The sequence below is a fragment of the Kogia breviceps genome, chromosome 2 (assembly GCF_026419965.1).
Source record: "Kogia breviceps isolate mKogBre1 chromosome 2, mKogBre1 haplotype 1, whole genome shotgun sequence".
NCBI classification, from domain to species: domain Eukaryota; kingdom Metazoa; phylum Chordata; class Mammalia; order Artiodactyla; family Physeteridae; genus Kogia; species Kogia breviceps.
In genome coordinates, this window is record NC_081311.1 from 53,254,337 (window position 1) to 53,277,655 (window position 23,319).

At 40.3% G+C, this 23,319-nt stretch overlaps 1 protein-coding gene and 1 non-coding gene across 12 annotated transcripts in view; one reads left to right on the forward strand and one right to left on the reverse strand.

Moving 5' to 3' along the window:
• Window positions 1-23,319, reverse strand: part of NRG3 (neuregulin 3) — a 1,064,095-nt gene that overhangs the window by 603,563 nt on the left and 437,213 nt on the right. The window lies entirely within an intron of this gene.
• Window positions 10,323-10,395, forward strand: TRNAW-CCA (transfer RNA tryptophan (anticodon CCA)). The gene has a single exon. It is a non-coding gene; the product is annotated as a tRNA-Trp (tRNA).

Genomic DNA, 23,319 nt, shown 5'->3' on the forward strand with positions numbered 1-23,319 from the left:
TACCAGCTACTGTCACTGGAACACCATCTCTGCTCCCCACATCACTCTACTGAAATGGTGCAGTCTATGTCACTAGCAATCTCTAAATCCAATGGATGTTGAAATGTTTCTTTTTTCTCATCTTGTTTGAACTCTCAGAAGCATCTAATCCTCTTAGTCAAGCCCATCTCTATGAGAAACCTTTCACTGGCTCCCACTGTCACATGACGTTGATTTTCCCCTTTCTTTTTGGCTTTTGTCACCTGGCTCATCTGATTTCTATTTAAAAGCCAGATTACTTAAGGACCAGTTTTTAAATAACTCCTAACATATACTGAGTGGGGCTCTAAGCATTTTCCTTTAGCTATATCTTGGTCTTAAAATAACACTATGAATTTATGCTACTATTTACTATCCTTCCTTCACAAATAGAGAAAATTTATTCTTAGAGATTTATGTCATTGGCCCTAGGTCACATGGCTCTGAGTTGGCAGCTTCTGGACTCGAACCAACGCAAGTCTGACTTGGTCCACTAGACCGCTTCCCATAGACCTTTTTCCACTTTTACTTATTCCCTAGGCTAGTGCCCCTACAGGTGTGGTCCTCAGATCAGCAGGATCAGCATTATCTGGGAGTACACGAGCAATGATAATTTATGAGCCCCACCCCAGATTTACTGCATCAGAAACTCTGGAGGCGAGTGGAGGGACGGTGCTTTAACAAGCTCTCCAGGTAAATCTCAGATACGCTAAACGCTGAGAACCAGCTGCCTTGGGTGAGCCTGTCTGATAGCATCTACATGCCAATAACTCTCAAACTTACACCTGAGCTCCATCTGCCCTACCTCTCTCTTCCTGATGGTTATCCCAAAGGCACCTAAAAATTAACTTGTAGAAAACTCTTGCTCTTCCTCCACAAACCTATCCTTCCTTTAGGATTCTCAATCGTGGCAAATGTCACACTACTGATTCCCTTGTGCAGGCCAGAAGCCATCCTTCTCACCCTCGACATGAATCACGAGATATCAGTGGGTGACTCTACTTCCTACATATCTCTGGAATCTACCACTTCTTTCCATCTGAACTCACCTGGAATACTCATTATAGGCCTGCCTACATGCGTGCTTGCCAGGCTAAAATGAATTATCCACATTACAATCAGTTTGCACAGTGTGTACACAACACATAATGATGGTTCATATCCTTCTGGAAAATTATTTAGTGGCTATCCCTGCCTTTTTTTTTTTTTTTTGCGGTACGCGGGCCTCTCACTGTTGTGGCCTCGCGCGTTGCTGAGCACAGGCTCCGGACGCGCAGGCTCGGCGGCCATGGCTCACGGGCCCAGCCGCTCCGCGGCACGTGGGATCTTCCCGGACCGGGACACGACTCCGCGTCCCCTGCATCGACAGGCGGACTCTCAACCACTGCGCCACCAGGGAAGCCCTATCCTTGCCTCTTATGAAGAGAATCAAAATCCTTCCAAACCCCTGCCTCTGTCATCTCATCCATAATACCTGTCCCACCCCACCCCCCATTTTCAGTGCATTGGCTACAGCTGTTCAAATGGCTCATTCCACATCCCCTAAAGCCTTTGCACATGCTGTCTCTGCAGAGGGGCACCCTGAACCCCACACACTTTCACAGGAATCTACAGATTTCATCCAGAGCACCTACTATGAGACGGCGAAACATAAAGCAGAAAATAACTTCCCATTAGTTATTCTCTACAAAATCCCTTGGGTTGTACCACCAAGCACAGGGGCTCTTCTCATGGGCGCTTCCCTCATTTAGGTCAAGGCGCTACTCCCTTCGTTTTCCTTTCTTTGCCTTTCATTCTTTCAAGCAGAGAATATCCCCACACCAACCCTGAGTTAGAGACTTTTCCTCAGAGATGAGATGTTTAAAATCCCCATATAGACTTCATTCCTTCTAATAAAACAGCCTGGCTGGGGAATTTGAACTGTAAGGCCACTACCCCATAGGCTGAGTTAACCTTTAAGAAAAAGCAGGGGCATGTCACTGTGAATGCGTAGCTTAAAAAAATCCAGGACATAAGAGGACTTTAAGAGGACAGAAACAGCAGTCACTTACATTGGTCAGAAGACGGGGATTCTTAGACACTGCAGAGCGGCGTTGTGTCTGTCTGGTTCCAAACAGAGTCACAGAGCAGCTTGGTGGAATATCACGTTTGCTCATTTGGAAACATCTCAGTCTGGCTGCCAGCAGGACCATTTCCTGCTTTTTCAGATGTTCCTTTACTTACATGGGAGCATCAGCATGTACAGAGAAATTCCAGTATCGTCAGCCCAAGAAAGAACATGACTCTGTAGGTGATTAGCCAATCTTGGCTTCCAAAACGGAGAACGTTGAGGTTATAGCGGAGAGGCGTCTTGAACTTCTCCAGCACAGAACCCCAGCTAACTGACTTCTGGTCTGGACCTCTCTTCCAAGTCAGGTGCAGCAGGGAATTTAAATGAGACGCCAATTTAGACCTCAATTGGCCAGCTCTCCTTCCCATACCATGCTTGCTCCGTAAACAACTCTCTAATTGGCTTTTGATTTTCCATGTAAGAATGCTTTTCAAATTGGGATATGTTCATTCTCTGTGATATCTTTATTGCCCTGAAGCAGACATACATTGGGTGAAACACCCTTGCATGTGTAGCAAGAGCCTCCCTTCTGCCCTCCCTGTGCTCCAGTGAGAGTTTTCTGCGCAGTCAACAGGTGACACGCCCACCTTGATAGCAAGCCCCAGCTGCCTAAAATTCCCTCGAGTCCTCATTGTACGAAATTAACAAACACTTCTGAATCCTGCAATTTACCACACAAGCCAAACTCAAAAGGCTTCCCGGGACTTCACTTTCCAGATTCTTCTCACATTTCTTGGGCTCCAGTAACACTGGAACAGATCAAGCCTTTTATGACTTTGTGACTTTATATATCCTATTCCTTTGACCTATACAGTCAATAGGTCTCTGCCTGGCAAAACATTTCTCACTGTTTAAAACCTATGTGAAATGAGAGCTCCTACTGAAGCCTTCTCCAGATCCTCAGGATACAAGTATTTGAAATTCCAATAACACTTCATTCCTCCTTCTAATACAGGGATAATCATTCTGAATTGCAACTTAAATGTTTACATGTCTACTCTCCACCCTTTTCCCAAACCAGACTCTGAGTTCCTGTGGACCTGGCAAAGTCATCTCTAAATCCTTATAATTTATCCCAGGGCCTGACAGATAGTAGATGCTTAATGCATGCTTTCAGAGTGAATACGTATTATAATGTTTACACGAGTGATAATCACACCAACATCACAGGCACACACATACCTTAGGCATGATAAGGTAAACACCACCTTGTAACTCCATATCATAATAATGTTTTTGGAGCTAAATGATGAAAAACATATCTATGCCTATGTGAATGCACCTGAGGCTGATTGCTAATAATCAGGGTTTTTTAATGTTCATTGGTTTCAGGTGAAAAATAAACAGTTTGTTTCTTGATAAACTTGTTTGTTTACTTACGAACTTTCTCCTAGTTTCAAATTTCTTGCCTGTCAAGTATGCACAGAGGTGACATTTAAAATATTTAATAAGCAGTATGGAAATGACAAGTCTAATCAGAATAAATCAGTTCATAGCTAGAGCAGGGTCCTGGAGGTAACCTACTGGGGCCAGATCTTAACTCTATGGTTTCTGGATTAATACTGAGGAAGTTTAGGAGCCCTGGTGCAGGACATCCTGGATGTCATGGAGATAATTTATTCAGGGGGATGTGAGCAGTGGCTACTTACCAACTAGAATAAAATCACTGCAATACTTTAACAGTCAATACAACTAATGATGTACCCTGCTATATATCAGACCTTCTCCTAGTCTAAACTTGTCTTTAGCTCTTTTAGTTGTAACAGCTGAAACCGGACAATCTTAGGATAACACAGAACTTGGACGTCAACATGTGATAATAGTGCTTGGAATAAACCTATTAATCAGATATAAATATTTTGCAGAAGAGAAGCTGAAGCACAGGGGGATCATGCAATATGCTTAGGATTTCACAGCTAATAGATAGAAAGGCAGAAATAAAACCCAGAGAAGCCCGGCTCCACACTGAATGTCCTGCAGCTCTACCTGCTCTGAGTCCCGGACTCTTTCAAGGTATGTAGAGTCAAGTTTCTCCTTGCCAAATGCTGTTAGTCACTTTATTATGAGTCAATGAAAGAGCAGTTAGGAAGCGATATTTTTCAGGAATCCATTCATCTTCTCACCCATCCACCCCACACCCATTGTTTGAGCACATACTGAAACTGTCAGATAGGTACTTGGGAGAAGATAGGTGGGTACAAAAACTAAAATAAAGACAGTGCTTGACACTGGGGGTTTCTTTTACTCTCACATTTCCTTTCCATGCGATTATGGCTTTGAAATCATGTCTAAACATTGAAATGATTCTCCAAATTCCTGCATAGAAATGAACATCACTCGCTTTACTTATTTAAAAGCTTCTTTTCCCCCCTAATAGCCCTAGATCTCATTTGGATCCTCTTTGTTAGTGTTCAGAAATCCAAGCACTTCCTCCTCTGTATGGGTCATGAAGAAGGCATGGGCACTGCAGCTACATGGGCACTGCAGGCCTAGGTTGAATCCCTGCTTATGCATTTGCTATGTCGTGTCATGGCAGAAGCAGAAAAAAAAATTGTAAGAGTTCAAAGAGAGGGCAGCAGTGGCTTGATGCTCCACATTCCCTTCCCTGTAAGAAGGGCTTGGAGAGTGGCTTCAGGTGGGAACTAGACTTACCTTAATGCTACCTTTGCATAGGAAACATGTTGTTACTTCTACTGTACGCTTAATTGGGATCCTTCCAGAGATGGAGATTACAACCACCATTCTTCTCTCTGTTTCTTTAAGTTTGGATTTTTTAGATTCCACATAAAAGTGATATCATACAGTATCTGTCTTTCTCAGTCTGACTTATTTCACTTAGCATAATGCCCTCAATCTTGACCCCTACCCTGCCACCATGTACATCCCTTGGGATCTTGCCTATAATTCTGGGTGTGAAGAAAAGTCAATCAAAAGAAGTTTCCCAAAGAAACTGTCAAAGAGACTTTAGGGAGTACTCACTCTGGCTGACAACAAAAATTATGCAAATTATATTAAGGGGCTGTAAAAGATTAGTGTAGTGCTACTTGTTCAAGTGCCAGGCCTATGGCTTCAAGCTGTCTTGCATCTCCGGACCCCACCTTAGCTAGCATATTGCTAGACACACAAGAGACGATAAAGAAATGCTAAATCAGATGGAACAGCTACAATTTCCTAGAACACGCAGTAATGAGGAGAGGAAATGCAAATGTGCAACCAAAGTATTAGGACCAAGAAGACAGGAAGGGTCAGCAGAAATGCACTAAAAGTTGAGTCCTTGGAAACTTAAGGCACTTGAATTTCAACATGTCCAAACTTAAAAAAAAAAGCTAAAGAAAAAAAGACAGAATAATTGCTACCCAAAAACATAGGGACTCAATAATGCAGGGTTAACCCCTAAAATGCCACAGTTGTTCAAACCAGACAACCTAGAATTCATTCAGTCACTAAGTTATTTACCGTTTTGACAACCTCCAGGTCTCAGGGATATGCAATCAGGTTATATTTCACTCCCTTAAAAAGTCTCATCCTCTGCACCCCTGCTCATCTTCTTAGTAACAGTGTAGGGTTTGTCCCAAGCAAAAGGGGAAAAGGCTTGGCTCCTTCTACCACGCTGGAACTCTGTGCTTTGGCCTCAGTATGTGGAATTAAGTGTGCCTAGCCTTAAATATCTCACGTTTGTATTGTACCTTTGGAAATCTGGGTTTGCATTCAAACTTTGCTGCTTATTGGCATTTTAAATACATTGAATATATGAAAATGTATAATTCATGAGGTTCCATGAAACCTGAATGAGAAAAAGGAACAATGCATGGTAATGGGTCTTGCAGTACGGGGCACTGAGCACTTCTTTCCCTTATTTACATTTTTCTAAGTAAGTCAATAGAAAATTTATTAAGCGTCAACATATCTAATTCTACAATGTCTCTAATTCTACAGTGTCTCTACAATTAACATCATTTATTTCTTTAACAAGCTATCATTGGGCTCCTCCTATGAGACTCTCAAGTACCACACTGGTACTTGAGAGTGAGGGACTCAGTTCAGAGATCATAAGGCACGTGGCTGCCTCCCAGGAACTGCCAGGCGTGTGTGACTGTCAGGCACCCAGTCCACGCTAGTGCCAGGCAGGGGACAGGGGTGGCAAATGTACTCATAACACCTAGAGTTTGCTGACTTCTTAGTACTTGTTTGGAGACGATATGGCTACAGAATTTCAAATATTAAAATGTTCCTCATAGGGCAGTTTTCCCATTTCCTACTAAAAAGACTAGATAAATAAAGTGAAGGATGTCCCCACCAATCACTAGACCCAATGATGTCACAAGTACACAGCCTGCAACTCTACTATCGCATGGCTCTCAAGAATTAAGACTTTTCTGCATTACTCCTTAAAAGTTTTTATTTATGTTTTTCTCTTTTGCCGGAGAAGAGAGGGACTCATGTCTCATTCAGTCATGATTGTCTTACTAATCTGTGAAAATGTGGACGAGAGATAGATGGCTAGAATGCACATGGCACGAAGGAAAGGTCTATGGATCTGGTTTGACTCTTGGCTCAACCATGATCACCTGCTTTTCAGCCAGTTCTTAATTTTTCTAAATTTCATGTATAAAATATGATTCTAATATTACTTATTATTCATTTTCATAATAGTTGAAAGGGCCCGATGCAGTATTGACTTCTAGTAAATATTAATTTCATCTTCTGAATTTTCTCCTTGAAAATTTTACTTTCCATTTGATTAGAAATTTCTCCAAAGAATATACACATATATCCAATAAATATATGAAAAGTTCAACATCCTTAGTTATTATGGAAACAGACATCAAAACCACACTGAAGTACCACCTCACTCCCACTAGAATGAACAGTAACAAGTGTTGGCAAAGAGAATTTGGAAAAACTGGAGACATATCTTGCTGGTGGGAAAGAAAAATGGTGCAGCTGCTTTGAAAAATGGTTTGGTAATTCCTCAAAATGTTAAACAGAGTTATCATATGAAATGGCAATTCCACTTCTAGGTGTATACCCAAGGCAACTGAAAAGAAATGTTCATGAAAAACAAATGTTCATACTTGTACATGGATGTTCATAGAAACATTATTCATAGCTCCAAATGGAAGCATCAAGTAATGAATGGATTTTTAAAATGTGGTATATCCAGACAATGGAATATTATTCACCAATAAAAGTAATAAAGTACTGATATATGCTACAGCATAGATGAACCTTAAAGTGTAATACTTAATGAAAGAAACTAGACATAAGGCTATACAGTATGATTTCATTTATATGAAATATCTAGGATAATCAAATCCACAGAGACATAACGTAGATCAGTGGGTGCCAGAGGGCAGGAGGAAATCTTTCTCCTTCTGTCTTTCCACCTTGGTCTCCTATATAGTCTTTTATATTTTCAGTGTATTAATAGGTAAAAGGAGACAAATATTGTTCAATATTTTAGATTCTGCAAAAAAATCACAGTCGATTTCATGCTATGCTTTTGAAAGAAAAGGAACACACACTGCCAATGATTTGAGAAAGAAGGAAAACCCATCACGTACTTCCCCAAATCTCCTTACATTATTGACAAAACTTAGCTCTCAGACCTGTTTCAGAACAAATATTGTTTTGAGAAAATTGGTCCATTCTCTGTGCCGGCTGGAAAGCAATTAAAGCTGAAATCAAATAGCTATAATCATCTGTTCATTTCTGACCCTTATCTCTCCATTTGCAGAAAGAGCTGCTATGTATTGAAGTGTTTGTGGATCATTCAATAATTTAAGTACTAGCGAAAATGGTGGGTTTTGAAGGTAGTACTGAGACAATTTGGAATTTTTAGCAGAAATTCCAAATAAAGTACAGATAAAAGGCTATCAACCCTCCAAATTTTGCTTCTCTAATGGTGGAAGTCATAAGATTCCCCTCCCTTTATCTTGGCTTAAGCTGTTTCCCAACCAGCACTACAAAGCAGAAACGTAATCACCCTCTTTGACACCGTAAGTTTTGGCACGGGGGAAAATTCTTTTTCCTTCCCACACTGGGACTCCCTGTCTCCTCTTCTTTCTGGTGTGACTTTCTTGCAGACACCTAGTAACATTCCCTTTTATCCAACCGAGTTGGTGGCCCTTAACCAAGAATCAGATTTAGTTCATAAAGAACAGGGGTCAGGAAACTGTGGTTCATGGGCCAAGTCTGGGCCATAACCTGTTTTTGTAAGTGAAATTGTATTGGAACACAGCTAAGTTTATTTGTTGATACATTGTCTATGGCTGCTTTCGAGCTAAAATTAGTTAAGTAGAGACCACAAAGCCTAAAATATTTACTTATCTGGCCCTTTACAGAGAAAGTTCTCCAACTCCTAAATAAAAGATGGAAGATGGTAGCTTTCTTATCAGTTATATATTTGATATATCTGAACTATTCAAAATGTTTGACGTTGATTTAAGTACTTTGGTGTTATATATTTCAAATAAATATATATATATGCAGGAGAAGCATAGCCAAAAACTAAAGCAATAGGTTTTGGAAGAAGACAGACTTGAATTTGATCCTGGTTCTGATATTTAACTAGTTGTATGATCTTGGATAGATTACTTAACTGCCTTAACCCTCAGTTCCTTTTACCTGTAAAATGCAGATAATGAGAGTTTGCACCTATGTCAATTAGAGTGATTTTGGCTGAGAGTACCAAACGCTCAACTCAAAATAGCTTAAATCTGAAGGAAAATAACATTAACCCACTTAACAAGAGGTGGCTCCTGGGTTGTCAAACAGTGTCTAAATGGGATCATTAAGGACCCAGGAATAAGCCTGCTCAGCCGTCACTTGCTCTCTCCTTAGGCTAGGCTCCCTCATCACAGGTAGCTGCCATGATTTTAGACATCAATTCTAGACAGAGTCTTGCATAGACCTGTACCACCTGCCCATCTCTTAAGCAGTCTCCAGCATGGAGACTGGCATTCCTCTAAGTGGCTTAGTAAAGCACACGGCCGTGTGGAGAGTGGACTGATTGCCACAATAAACCTGGAATTCAGTGAGGAGGGGAGGCCATAGAGGAGAAAATGTGAGCAGGTAGCTAACAATATCAGATAAGTTTTTATGAGGTCTCAAAAAATTAATGCACTCAGAACACAAGTATATGTTCAAGAAATGTTAGCTCTTCCTTTGGGCTGTGATATCTTTTTGTTGGATTTGCTGGAAGTGTCTTTCCAAAATGTTTACCCTAATATAAAGTAAGCTTAAATTAATTTGTATTGAGAGTTTTAGAAAAAATGCATATCATTCCATTAGATGACTGAAAAATTTCCAGGCTCTAGTGAGATTGGATGGACATCATTGACATCATTATTCAAACACAGACATCTCTGCATCTTTGTTGCAGCGCACACTCAGGTATCAGCATTATCCGTGTCCATCTCATATTAAGTGTGTATCAAACACTTATATATCCCCAAGGTCATTCGGTGTAATTAACTGCAAAGTAAACTTAATTAAGGTAAATGTGCCATCTTCTTCACAAAAATCACTCCCTGAATGCCCATAATTAATAAAAAGAAGCCCCCCTCCTTAAGTCCCCTAATTCTTGCTTGGCTCAGGGATCCTCTTCTCAAACTATTATTTGCAGCCTCTCTTATCTGCCCTCAAAGACACAGCATTCCACATTCCCTTTGTCACGGCCCTTACCGCGCTGCATTGTAAATGGTAGTTTACATGTTTCTCTCCCCTTCACCAGCCTGTGAACTTTGAAAGGGCAAGTCCTGATACACAGCATGCTTTGGGGGACAAATAACGAATGAATATGAATGCCCACTGAGAATTTCCACATGGAGAGATTATTACACTTATTTACACATCCTATTTGCCATGGAGGAACTGCTGTTTGCACTCACAGATTGATAGGCCCATCCTCCCCCTCCTGGTTCCTTCTCCTATTGTTTTCAGCAAGGAAGGTTGACTGGAGCCATCCAAAGGTCCGTTGTTGTTTTTCTTTTCCCTCCTCCTGTCTTGGTCAGGACACTATTCCACAAAGGGAGACAGACTGAGACCCTACCCCAAATTAAGAGTCAATGCAGGGGGTAGATACGAACCAGAAAGGCCTACCTGTGGATATTCTTAGCAGGTGAGAGAACAGCCCAGGAACTCAAATTGCAATGTTATGAGATATTTAAAACTATCCTACCAATCCAGGACTTCCCTGGTGGTCCAGTGGTTAAGACTCCACGCTCCCAATGCAGGGGGCCCAGGTTCAATCCCTGGTCAGGGAACTAGATCCCACATGCCACAACTTAAAAAAAAAGGGGGGGGGACTTCCCTGGCGGTCCAGTTGTTAAGACTTTGCCTTCCAGTGAGGGGGGTGCCAGTTTGATCCCTGGTCCAGGAGCTAAGGTCCCACATGCCTCACAGCCAAAAAACCAAAGTATAAAACAGAAGCAATACTGATATTGCAACAAATTCAATAAAGACTTTAAAAATGATCCACATCAAAAAAATCTTTAAGGAAAAAAACCTATCTTACCAATAACGTAAGCACACAAATCCCTCACACCTTAGTTCTGGATACAGTGATCAGGCACAATACAGTGGAAAATGTCCTTGGAGATGTTGACTGCAGAGATTGGAAAGCTCCCATCTCCCAAACTCGGAGATGTTCTAGGAAGATGCCTCCATGTGGCAATGCTCTCCCATTAAGCTCTGCCTTTTGAAATCCCATCCATTTCCCCCCACACAACTCACAGTCAGTTCAGTTGTGCACTCTTCCCCAATCCTCCCACCTGGCTTTAACCTTGGCCTCCTCCCCGCTTCCTCAGCATTTGGCTGATTTCTTTATTATAACATGCATCACTCTCCATCTTTAGTGACAGCTCTTTTGGTGGGTGTTTGTCATTCCTGCCCCCCACCAGGGAGATCGTGAGCTCCTTGAGGGCAGGGGCCATGATTCACTCACCTTCTCTCCCTCATCGCCACAGACCATCTAACCTACTCTAGAAGCAAAGGCAGGAATATATCACATCAATAAACACATCTGAAAATGTTCTTCCCATTATATTTTACTACAAAACTGAAAGTTTCTTTGTAAACAGACTGTTTCCCTTATGCACGTAGGATTTTGAAAAATAAAAAATTATGTTAAAGAACCTGACTGTTGATCCTTTCTGTATGATTGCCTATATAAAAAGAAAAACAGTCTTCTTTTTCTTCTTCTTCTTCTTTTTTTTTGTTAGGGTGAGGATATTGCACCAAATATAAATGCCTATGTTTGCCTAAACCTGTTTTTTGTGAAGACATACACATCCTACTAATTTAAAATTGCCCAAACAGACTAGGTTTTGGCAGATAGTGTCAGATCACAAAAGTCAGTTTTTCTCTATAAATGGCCTTCCCAAGCATCCAAGATCAAAATATCACAAATCAATCACATCAAAGATAAGAAAAGTAACTGTCTCTGTGATATTGGTCTCATGCCAGTACAGAGCTAAGGCAACACGGAATCTGCCTCTTTTTGGCTTATCCAGGAAAGAAAACATTCCGCAAAGCCTAGACGTGATTCAAAATATACCACTGGGCTGCCTCGTAAGGTGGTGGATCCCCATCACTGCAGGTATATGCAAGCACAGGGGAGACTGGCCTCTAATCATGGGTGTTTGAAGGGATTTCTTCTCCTGGGCAGAGGGTTGGAGTAGACAGCCACCACTGTCCCTTCCAGAGCATCCCTGGATCTAAGCTGCAAGGAAGAGCCAGAGTGGCAGAAGAGAAGCTGTCGGCTTCCCAGTCCTCTGTTCCCTGTGGCGTCTGATAGGCAGGTGGTAGTGTCATGATGTTACACAAATGCAAGGCGTAGGCTTCTAGGCTCAAACTCAGCATGTACCAAACACACTGACACAGTATCCGCGTCAAAAATTAGAGCTGTGAAAGCTGATTAATTTTGCATCCAACTAAAATTCTAGTTCACAGCAAAGTAGTTCCCCAGCTGTGAAAGGATGAGCGCTCTGGCCCCAAAGAAATCGGTGAGCCCTCTCTAGTACTTAAAGCATCCTTATGATTCCCTTTGGGTGACAGACAACTTTATAGTAACACTGTTTGGATAAATCAAACCTCAAGCCTTCTTACCGGTGGGCAAACAATTGCCCACGGAACTCACGCACTTCTCAGCCTTAGGTAGTCCCGGGCTCTGTGCCAACAGAGCAGCGTGGAGGTCACAGGCCCAGGCCTCTGTCTGCTCCCGCATCCTGTGCCCTCCCCATGTCCAGCTTTCTCCCTTCTGCACTGCAGTCAGGCAGTACTGCATGGAAATTCTATTGCCCAAATGTCTGAAGAGTTCTGATAGGGCCGAACAGCAGTATGTGCACATTCCAGCTCCGATTGTGGGGAACATTTATCTTCAGCCACCTCCATGAACAGCTTGAATGATCGAAGCAGCTTTTTCCAAAAAGGTTTTCAGGAAAAAATTACTCTAGGGATAGTTATAAAACATAAGAAGAGAGAGAGAAACAAAAACAAAAACAGGTCCGCAGTTGGGAATGACGAGGTTAAAACGTTTTCTTTCCTTCTGACGTCTCCAACCCTTTGGATATGGTAATGTGAATGCGAATCTTCAAGACGGAAATTTTCAAAGCACATTTGACCATGGGAACCTTTATTCCTGGCTCCCGTTGAAATTTCAGTTCCATAAGAGCATAGTTTAGGAAATGCTGAGTTAAAATCAAATCCATGGGTCTGTAACATAGGGGGATGTTAATAACGTGGTCTGGAAAGTATCAGAGAACCAAAGCCTTTTACACAATTCAGAGGCTGGTAAAAATAGCATTCAGTCTGGAAATGGTTCCCTTTTCATGAAAAGCTCAGGGAAGCTATAAAATCACCTCTACTTGCATAAGTGCCAGGCCAAGAGTAAGAGGAGAGAAGGGAATAAGTGAAAGGAGAGGGAGATGTTGGAGGCCAAAGCATGAACAAGGAGTGACCAGGTCCAGCCGGTATTCCTGGGCACAGGTCGTGATAGTAAGGGTTTTGCCATATCTGCATTGAGACAGAGCTGAATCCCTAGGACAGCAATAAACAGAAATGGGCTCAGTTTTAGAGCCATTTAAGCATACAGTCGATTCTGTTGTACACGTCTAACCACTGCAGATAGTGAGATTACTCTGCAGTAAATACAAAAGCCAGGAGACAACAGAAACAAGCTTCGGATGTTGTTCAGTAAAAAATACAGATTGGACTGGTTCATGGCCAGAGCAAGGATGTTCAGTGGAGAAGTGGACATAAGACTCATTCCCTCAATCACATCTGCTAAAGGTCATCAACAATGCTATTTTAAGAGAAAGATACATTATGCTAAGAATCCCGATGTACCTTGTTATACTTCAGATGTTAACTTGGTGTATATTATTATATTGACTACTTAAGAAGCCAGATTGTTAAACTTGCAACTGTAGTCAAGGATCTGGTGCCTGTAACATGACAAGAGATTAGAAAAGCATTATTTATCAAAAGGCTTCAAAATGTTTCTAATTTTTAACCTAGTAATTCTACATGGAATGTGCATAGAGAAAAGTATCCTAAATATGGAAAAATGTTTTGTCCAAAGATATGTATTGATTGCCTTAGTATCTATATGAGCAGAAATGTTAAAACCACACACATTTCCAATAAAGGAATAATTAAATAAATGATATTGGAGTCACACAGTGGGATTTTATGCAGTTATGATAAGTGATATTTATGAAGTATCTGTTAACCTGATTATAATGTAATGTTAGATATATTAAAAATAATATTACTGTATTATATATTTATGATTATGAAAAAATGAAGGTAAGTAGGGGAAAAATGACTGAAAATGTAGCAAAACACTAGCAACAGCGTAAAAGCTGTATGCCTAAACATGACACTTCTCTTTCAATTATTTTTTCAGAATTTTCAAATTTTTCTTTTACCACTACCATTTACTCTTATGGAACAAAATATAAAATATGTTAGTCCTGGAAAGTACTGTCTTTAAATAATGGTGCCAGAACTGGGCTTTCCTATTAAGGTGTTCCTCAACTACAGATGCATATTTAGGAAACAATCTCATATGTGGAAAATAATAATAGCCCCCAAATTTCATAGCTAAAGAAATATCAACAGGAAAGTGGGAGAAACAGAACAAATGAACACTGAGGGAAATGTAACTCAGGTACACTCTGGGTGTCAAAAACCTGTTGGTGGAGGCCTTGGTCCATAGCTGTAGAGACCCAGGTCCTATAGAACCAGAAGCCAAGAGCACAGATCTCCAGCTTCCTATAGGGGGTTGCCCACAGTGAGGCTTCCATGGTCAGCAATCTTGGCTTCCAGAAGTCTAGTTTACCTGATGACATGTCAGGAAAGATTTGGAAGGAGATGTAAGTGACATTGCCAAGGTGAAGGCACATTAGACATTTGGTCTTAGAGTCCAAAATGTCGTGTACCTGAGGGATTACTGTAAAGGAATAAGATAGATTATCCTACATGGTCAAATAAATTTAGTCTCATTCTTTAGATCACTCTTGATGTGACAAGAGATCTAAAAATGGCCTTGCCTTTGCTCTAGAAATATATATGATGAACTCTCTAACTCCTGCTCAGGAGGTCTTCTATTTCAATCTGTCCCAAACTAATAATGTGCCCCTAAAACGTAATTTCAAATCATTCTTAGTTAAAAAACAACAACAACAACAACTAAGCAATCACTTACCTTTATTGTAGATGATTGAGACAAAAGAAAGAAAAACATTTGCATTTGCAACAGAAATGTTAATTAATTAAACTCCCAGAAAAGGTGAGACATTCATAAGAGAGTATGATGGATATAGAAGTAACATAGATTCTTCTCTGTTAGGAATAACTGTTTTTTAAAAAGCTTATTTTTCAGTAGAATGCAGCTCCACAATAAGAAGGCAGCACCCTGACACCAGCCAAGGAGAAAAGAAGCCACTCTAAAAATACCTCCGTAAAAATGGAAAGAGCTGACATTTCCTTTCATTCTCCTGGAACAGCTATCTCTGGGACTGCATGGCCCTCAGCTGTCCAATCATTTTATCCTTCACTCTGTTTTATATCTATGCTTCTTAGGGCAAGGGAAAGTGTGCAGAAAATGGCTCCAATTTTCAGTCTGTATGAATTTCTTTCACTTCTTAAAACAGATCGGTTACAAAAAAGTACTACAAACAAAGGAATCTACGGAATTTCAAGGCAGTGATAAAGCAATCTGCAGGGATGAATAAATTCTAACTTTAAATTCCTGGCTCATCAACCTCTAGTATGCACCCACATATTCTCCTCCAGCATGAGCACTTGAATAGGTGTCATCTGTTCTTTCATTCATTCAAATGATTTTATTGAGCAATGATGTGCCAGGCATCATGGAAGCTCTGTGTGAGAATAAGAGATGATTGGACATAGTGAAACCTCCTGAAATCACTCCAAGGCAGCTACAGGCCCCAAACCCTACATTCATGGTGAGGTAAAGAGAAATTGAGCAACACTTGCTCAAACCATTCACAGACTTGACAAGAGCCCGCAGGAGTGGTGGTCTATAAACCACTTTGCTCTTCATTCATGGATGGTAGAGACATTGGCTGACCAAATAGTAAAAAAACATGGACTTAACTCCTGAGTTTAGAATGCTTCTCTAATCACTGAGGGGCATGGCTGAAGGTCTCACCCCTTCAGGACACACACATGAGAAACACCCAAAGAGAATCCTAGTTTAAAATAGTAGTGAAGAAAATGACCCTTCTCCTTTTAGCAAATGTCCTCTTCGTGAACTTCGGAGCAGAATGCTGATTCCTGTAAAAAACAAACAAGATTGAAGGGCTTGAAGCCCTAACCCCCAATGTGACTGTATTGGAAATAGAGCCTTTAAGGAGGTAATGAAGGTTAAATGAGATCAGAGGGGTGAGTCCCTATTCCAATAAAACCAGTGTCCTTATAAGAAGAGGAAGAGGCATCAGAAGCATACACAAAGAAAGGACCATGTGATGACACAGCAAGATGTTAGCCATCTTTAAGCCAAGGAGAGTCCTCTTGAGAGACCAAAGTTGCCAACAACTTGATCTTAGACTTCCAGTTTCCAGAACTGGAAAATAAATTTCTGCTGTTTAAGCCACCCAGTCTACAGTATTTTGTTATGGTAGCCCTAGATAATCAACATACCATATGGCTATTTGCATGTCATATACATTGGTCTATGTAAGAGAACATATTTAGTAAATGTTAGACATCATGTGGACACAAAGAAAGGTACACAAGGCAACTGTATTTGGTTTGCAGTCATACCTGAGGCATAATTGCTTTGAGATCTGGAAGATGATGGTCCCTAAATCTCCATAATGTAACTCATATTTCTGCCTCCTCCAAAGCTAAACAATTTGGGGTGTCATTGCCTGGAAGATTATTACAATAGTGAAGGAAAATTGTATTAATGAAGATGAAAGATAGATTTTAAAAAAGAGAGATTATTTTTAATCCCTGCCTTTTTCAGACTTTCTTAATCGTAGCCCCAAGTATCTTCAAATTAAAAGCTCAGGCCCACCTACTGCTGAGTCAGCCTTTCCACAGGCAAATTAGGAATGACATTCAGGTTACCTATGGTAAATGAAGGGCATCCACCTGACCCTCGTAGCTTCTCCTGTCTTACCACCGATTCTCAGCCCATGTACTGGGTTTGTAGTCCTATGTGCTATCCCCACTCCAATTTTGCTTCCAGGACAAGAGTCTAAATGCCCAGGATCCAAATAATCTGACACCCTGTTTAGCTCTTGCTTATTTCCCATGCTACGTTGCCTGTAGGCTTTCTCTTAGTCTAGGGTCTTCCTTCCAATTAACTGATCCCATAGAACAAGGTGCCAATGCCTAAAATGACTCCAAGAATCACTTCCTAACTTCAAAAATACTAGCCTTGGGCTTCCCTGGTGGCGCAGCGGTTGAGAGTCTGCCTGCCGATGCAGGGGACACGGGTTCGAGCCCTGGTCTGGGAGGATCCCACATGCGGTGGAGCGGCTGGGCCCGTGAGCCACAACTACTGAGCCTGCGCGTCTGGAGCCTGTGCTCCGCAACAAGAGATGCCACGACAGTGAGAGGCCCGCGCACCGTGATGAAGAGTGGCCCCCGCTTGCCACAACTAGAGAAAGCCCTCGCACAGAAATGAGACCCAACACAGCAAAAATAAATAAATAAATAAATAAATAAACTCCTACCCCCAACATCTTCTAAAAAAAAAAAAAACAAAAACAACAAAAAAAAAAACTAGCCTTTACTAAATAATATGTATCAGAAAATACACTAAGTTGTCTTTAGGGATTACCTTATTTAAAAAAAATAATTATTTGAAGCAGGTATAATTTTCCATGCTATTTGAAAGAAAAAAATGAGGGTTAGAGAATTTAAGTCATTTGGTAAAAGTCACAAATTAAATGTGATGAGAGATGTGGATGGGGGGATGGGAGGGAGGGAGACTCAAGAGGGAAGAGATATGGGAACATATGTATATGTATAACTGATTCACTTTGTTATAAAGCAGAAACTAACACACATTGTAAAGCAATTATACTCCAATAAAGCTATTTTTAAAAAGTGTAGTAACATAAACCAGATTTACCCTTCTGCTAAGATAACTAAAAAAATAAAATAAAAAAATTAAAATATGTGAAATTGCTGTACAGTTTCACATGTTGCACAACACCATAAATCAACTATACTTCAATTTTTAAAATATGTGAAACATTGATCAAGATTTTAGAAATCTGGCAAAGAAGGAAACTGATCCCTGAGAAATGGGAAACAAATTAAATGAAAATCACAATGTTTGAGATAATAAATGCACTGGATGTAATTAAAGATACATTAGACATGTCAGAAGAAAAGAGTAGAGTACTTGAATATGTAGCAGTAGAAACTATCAAAATAGAAAAAAAAATTTAAAGGAAAAGGAAAGAACTGAGCATTAAAAAAGTATGAGAACATTTCAAACTGCATATCAGGATTATAACCAATATAGAAGTAAATGGAGTTCCCCAAGAAGAGAAGGACAGAAAAAACAATTTTTAATATAAAGCCAATTTTGATGAAAACTATAAAGCCACAGTATCATGAAGCTTAACAAATTTCAAGCATAAGGAAGATGAAGAGGATCATATAAAGGCATATCATAATCAACTTTCTACAATAACACAATAAATAGAAAATCTTATAAATGTCCTGTGGGAAAACATACATTATGTACTGAACAATAAAGATAAGAGTCACAGCAGGATTCTTGTCAGAAACAGTAGAATTTTAATGTCAATAGAGCAGATCTTTAAGAAAATGAAAGGAAAAAAAACAAAAACAAAGAGAAACAAACAAAAATAGTTAAACTAAAATTCTTTACTCAGAAAAAATACCTTTTGAAAACAAAGGTGCAATAAAACCATTTTCAGACATACAATAGCTAAGAGAATTCATCAGCTGCAGAGCTGCACCACAAGAAATAATAAAAGATGACCTTCGCCCTCCCCATATCCTCAAGTCCTCAAGTAGGTCTGTGTTTTATTCCCGTCCTACCCCTACTCTCTTCATGACATTTTTTTTTCCCTTAGATTCCATATATATGTGTTAGCATACGGTATCCACATGGCACAGGGCGATCAGCTAGGTGGTTTGTGACCACCTAGAGGGGTGGGATAGGGAAGGTTGGAGGGAGGGAGACACAAGAGGGAAGAGATATGGGAACATATATGTATAACTGATTCACTTTGTTGTAAAGCAGAAATTAAAACACCATTGTAAAACAGTTATACTGCAATAAAGATGTTAAAAAAAAAAAAGATGACCTTCAGACAGAAGAAAAATACTAGCCAGAAATCTGGGTCTACACAAAGGAATATGGGCCACTGGAACTAGCAATTATGTGGGTAAATATACAGACTTTTTTTTTTTTTAAATATTCAAAATATAATGAACTGTTTAAAGCAAAAACAATAGCAAAGTATTGTGAGGTTTATCATACATCTAGAAATAAAATGTTTGATAATGACAGCATAAAGGCTAAGAGGGGAGAAATGAAAGTGGACTGTGTACTATTCTTATACTATGTATGAAGTGGTATAATATCATTTGTAGGTAGACAGTGAAAGTTAAAGGAATACACTACAAACCACAAAATACTGGTAAAGCAACAATGAAAATAAAGAAACAAGGAGCTAAAAGTAATACGACAACAAAGGAAAGGCAAATATAAATTATAAGCTACAGATTATCAAATTAGATATAAAAGCAAGACCCAATTACATGCTACCCCAAAGAAGCCCACTTTAAACATAAAATTTATATATAGGTTAAAAGTAAATGGGTAAAAAGACATCACACAAACAATAACCAATGAAAACTAGTGTCATCATATTAAAGTCAGGCAGATGAACTTCAAAAGCAGAAAAATTTGAGGGATATTACAGAATGATAAATGGGTGGGTCAGTTCTCCAATGATCCATAACAATTGTAAATGTGTATGCAACTAATTGGAAAGTTTTCATATTAAGCAATAAGAATGGAGAGATATACCATGTTCTTGGATTGGAAGAATCAATATTGTGAAAATGACTGTACTACCCAAAGCAATCTACAGATTCAATGCAATCCCTACCAAATTACCAATGGCATTTTTCAGAGAATTGGAACAAAAAATTTTACAATTTGTATAAAAACACAAAAGACAACAAATAGCAATCTTGAGAAAGAAAAACGGAGCTGGAGGAATCAGGCTCCCTGACTTCAGACTATACTACAGAGCTATAGTAATCAAAACAGCATGATACTGGCACAAAAACAGAAATACAGATCAATAGAACAGGATAGAAAGTTCAGAGATAAACCAACACACCTATGGTCACCTAATCTATGAAAAAGGAGGCAAGAATAAACAAGAGATAAAAGACAGTCTCTTCAATAAGTAGTGCTAGGAAAACAGGACAGCTACATGTAAAAGAATGAAACTAGAACACACCCTAACACCATATACAAAAATAAACTCAAAATGGATTAAAGGGAAGACCTTCAAGATGGCAGAGGAGTGAGACATGGAGATCACCTTCCTCATCACAAATATGTCAGAAATACAGCTACATGTGGAACCACTACAGAACACCTATGGAACACAGGCACAAGGCTTCAGACTTCCAAACAGGCAAGAAACTCCCCAAATACCTGGGTAGGGCAAAAGAAAAAAGAAAAAACAGAGACAACAGAATAGGGACGGAACCTGCACCACTGGGAGGGAGCTGTGAAGGAGGAAAATTTCCCACACACTAGTAGGCCCCTTAACTGGCAGAGACGGGGGTGGTGGTGGGGGGGGGAAGCTTTGGAGTCATGGAGGAGAGTAAAGCAATAGGGGTGCAGAGGGCAAAGTGGGGAGATTCCCACACAGAGGATCAGTGCCAACCAGCACTCACCACCCTGAGATGCTTGTCTACTCACCAGCCGGGATGGGTGGGGGCTGGGAGATGAGGCTCTGGCTTCGGAGGTCAGATCCCAGGGAGAGGACTGGGATTGGCTGCATGAACACAGCCTGAAGAGGGCTAGTGTGCCACAGCTAGCCGGGAGGGAGTCCAGGAAAATGTCTGGAACTGCCTAAGAGGCAAGGGACCATTGTTTCGGGGTGCACGAGGAGAGGGGATTCAGAGCACTGCCAAAATGAGCTCCAGAGAAGGATGCGAGCTGCGGCTATCAGTGCGAACACCAGAGACTGGCATAAAATGCAAAGGTTGCTGCTGAAGCCACCAAGAAGCCTGTGTGCAAGCACAGATCACTATCCACACTTCCCTTCCTGGGAGTCTGCGCAGCCAGCCACTGCCAGGTTTCCGTGATCCAGGGACAACTCCCCCGGGAGAACACACAGCGCACCTCAGGCTGTTGTAACGTCATGCCCGCCTCTGCCTCTGCACACTCACCCCACATTCCATACCCCTCCTCCCCCCTGGCCTCAGTGAGCCAGAGTGCCTGAGTCAGCCGCTACTTTAACCCTGTCCTGTCTAAGTGAAGAACAGATGCCCTCAGGCGACCTATACACAGAGGCAGGGCCAAATCCAAAGCTGAACCCCAGGAGCTGTGCGAACAAAGAAGAGAAAGGGACATTTCTCCCAGCAGCCTTAGGAGCAGCGGATTAAATCTTCACAATCAATTTGATGTACACTGCATCTGTGAAATACCTGAATACACAACGAATCATCCAAAAATTGAGGCAGTGGACTTCAGGAGCAACTGTAGACTTGGGGTTTGCTATCTGCATCTAATTGGTTTCTGGTTTTATGTTTATCTTAGTTTAGTATTTAGAGTTTATTATCATCGGTACATTTGTTTATTGATTTGGTTACTCTTCATTTTTTGTATACAGATATATAGAGATATATATTTTATTTTCCTTTTTCTCTTTTTCTGAGTGCATATGGGTATGCTTTTTTGTGTGATTTTGTCTATATAGCTTTGCTTTTACCATTTGTCCTAGCGTTCTCTCTGTCCTTTTTTTTTAATTATTTTATAATTGTTTTATTTTTAATAATTTAATTTTTTTTATTTTAATAACTTCATTTAATTTTATTTATTTTCTTTTTTTCTTTCATTTTTTCTCCCATTTCTTCTTAGCCGTGTGGCTGACAGGGGCTTCATGCTTCAGTCAGGTGTCAGGCCTGTGCCTCTCAGGTGGGAAAGCCAAGTTCAGGACATTGGTCCACCAGAGACCTCTCAGCTCCACATAATATCAAACAGCAAAAGCTCTCCCAGATATCTCCATCTCAATGCTAATACCCCGCTCCACTCAACGACCAGCAAGCTACAGTGCTGGACACCCTATGCCAAACAACTAGCAAGACAGGAACACAACCCCATCCATTAGCTGAGAGGTTACCTAAAATCATAAGGTAACAGACACTCCAAGACACACCACAGGATGCAGTCCTGCCCACCAGAAAGACAAGATCCAGCCTCATCCATGAGAACACAGTCACCAGTCCCCTCCACCAGGAAGCCTACCCAACCCACTGAACCAACCTTAGCCACTGGGGGAAGACACCAAAAACAACGGGAACTACAAACCTACAGCTTGCAAAAAGCAAACCCGAAACACAGTAAGTTAAGCAAAATGAGGAGACAGAGAAACACAGAGCAGATGAAGGAGCAAGGTATAAACCCATCAGACCAAGCAAATGAAGAGGAAATAGGCAGTCTACCTGAAAAAGAATTCGAAGTAATGATAGTAAAGATGATCCAAAATCTTGGAAATAGAATGGAGAAAATACAAGAAACATTTAACAAGGACCTAGAAGAACTAAAGAGCAAACAAACAATGATGAACAACACAATAAAGGAAATTAAAAATTCTCTAGAAGGAATCAATAGCAGAATAACTGAGGCAGAAGAACGGATAAGTGACCTGGAAGATAAAATAGTGGAAATAAATACCACAGAGCAGAATAAACATAAAAGAATGAATAGAATAGAGGATAGTCTCAGAGACCTCTGGGACAACATTAAACGCACCAACATTCAACTTATAGGGGTCCCAGAAGAAGAAGACACAAAGAAAGTCAATGAGAAAATATTTGAAGAGATTATAGAAAACGCCCCTAACATAGGAAAGGAAATAGTCAATCAAGTCCAAGAAGTGCAGAGAGTCCCATACAGGATAAAACCAAGGAGAAACATGCCAAGACACATATTAATCAAACTATCAAAAATTAAATCCAAAGAAAAAATATTAAAAGCAACAAGGGAAAAAAAAACAAATAAAATACAAGGGAATCCCCATAAGGTTAACAGCTGATCTTTCAGCAGAAATTCTGCAAGCCAGAAGGGAGTGGCAGGACATATTTAAAGTGATGAAGGAAAAAAACCTACAACCAAGATTACTCTACCCAGCAAGGATCTCATTGAGATTCGATGGAGAAATTAAAACCTTTACAGACAAGCAAAAGCTAAGAGAATTCAGTACCACCAAACCAGCTTTACGGCAAATGCTAAAGGAACTTCTCTAGGCAGGAAACACAAGAGAAGGAAAAGACCTACAATAACAAATCCAAAGCAATTAAGAAAATGGTAATAGAAACATACATATCAATAATTACCTTAAATGTAAATGGATTAAATGCTCCAACCAAAAGACATAGACTGGTTGAATGGATACAAAAACAAGACCTGTATATAT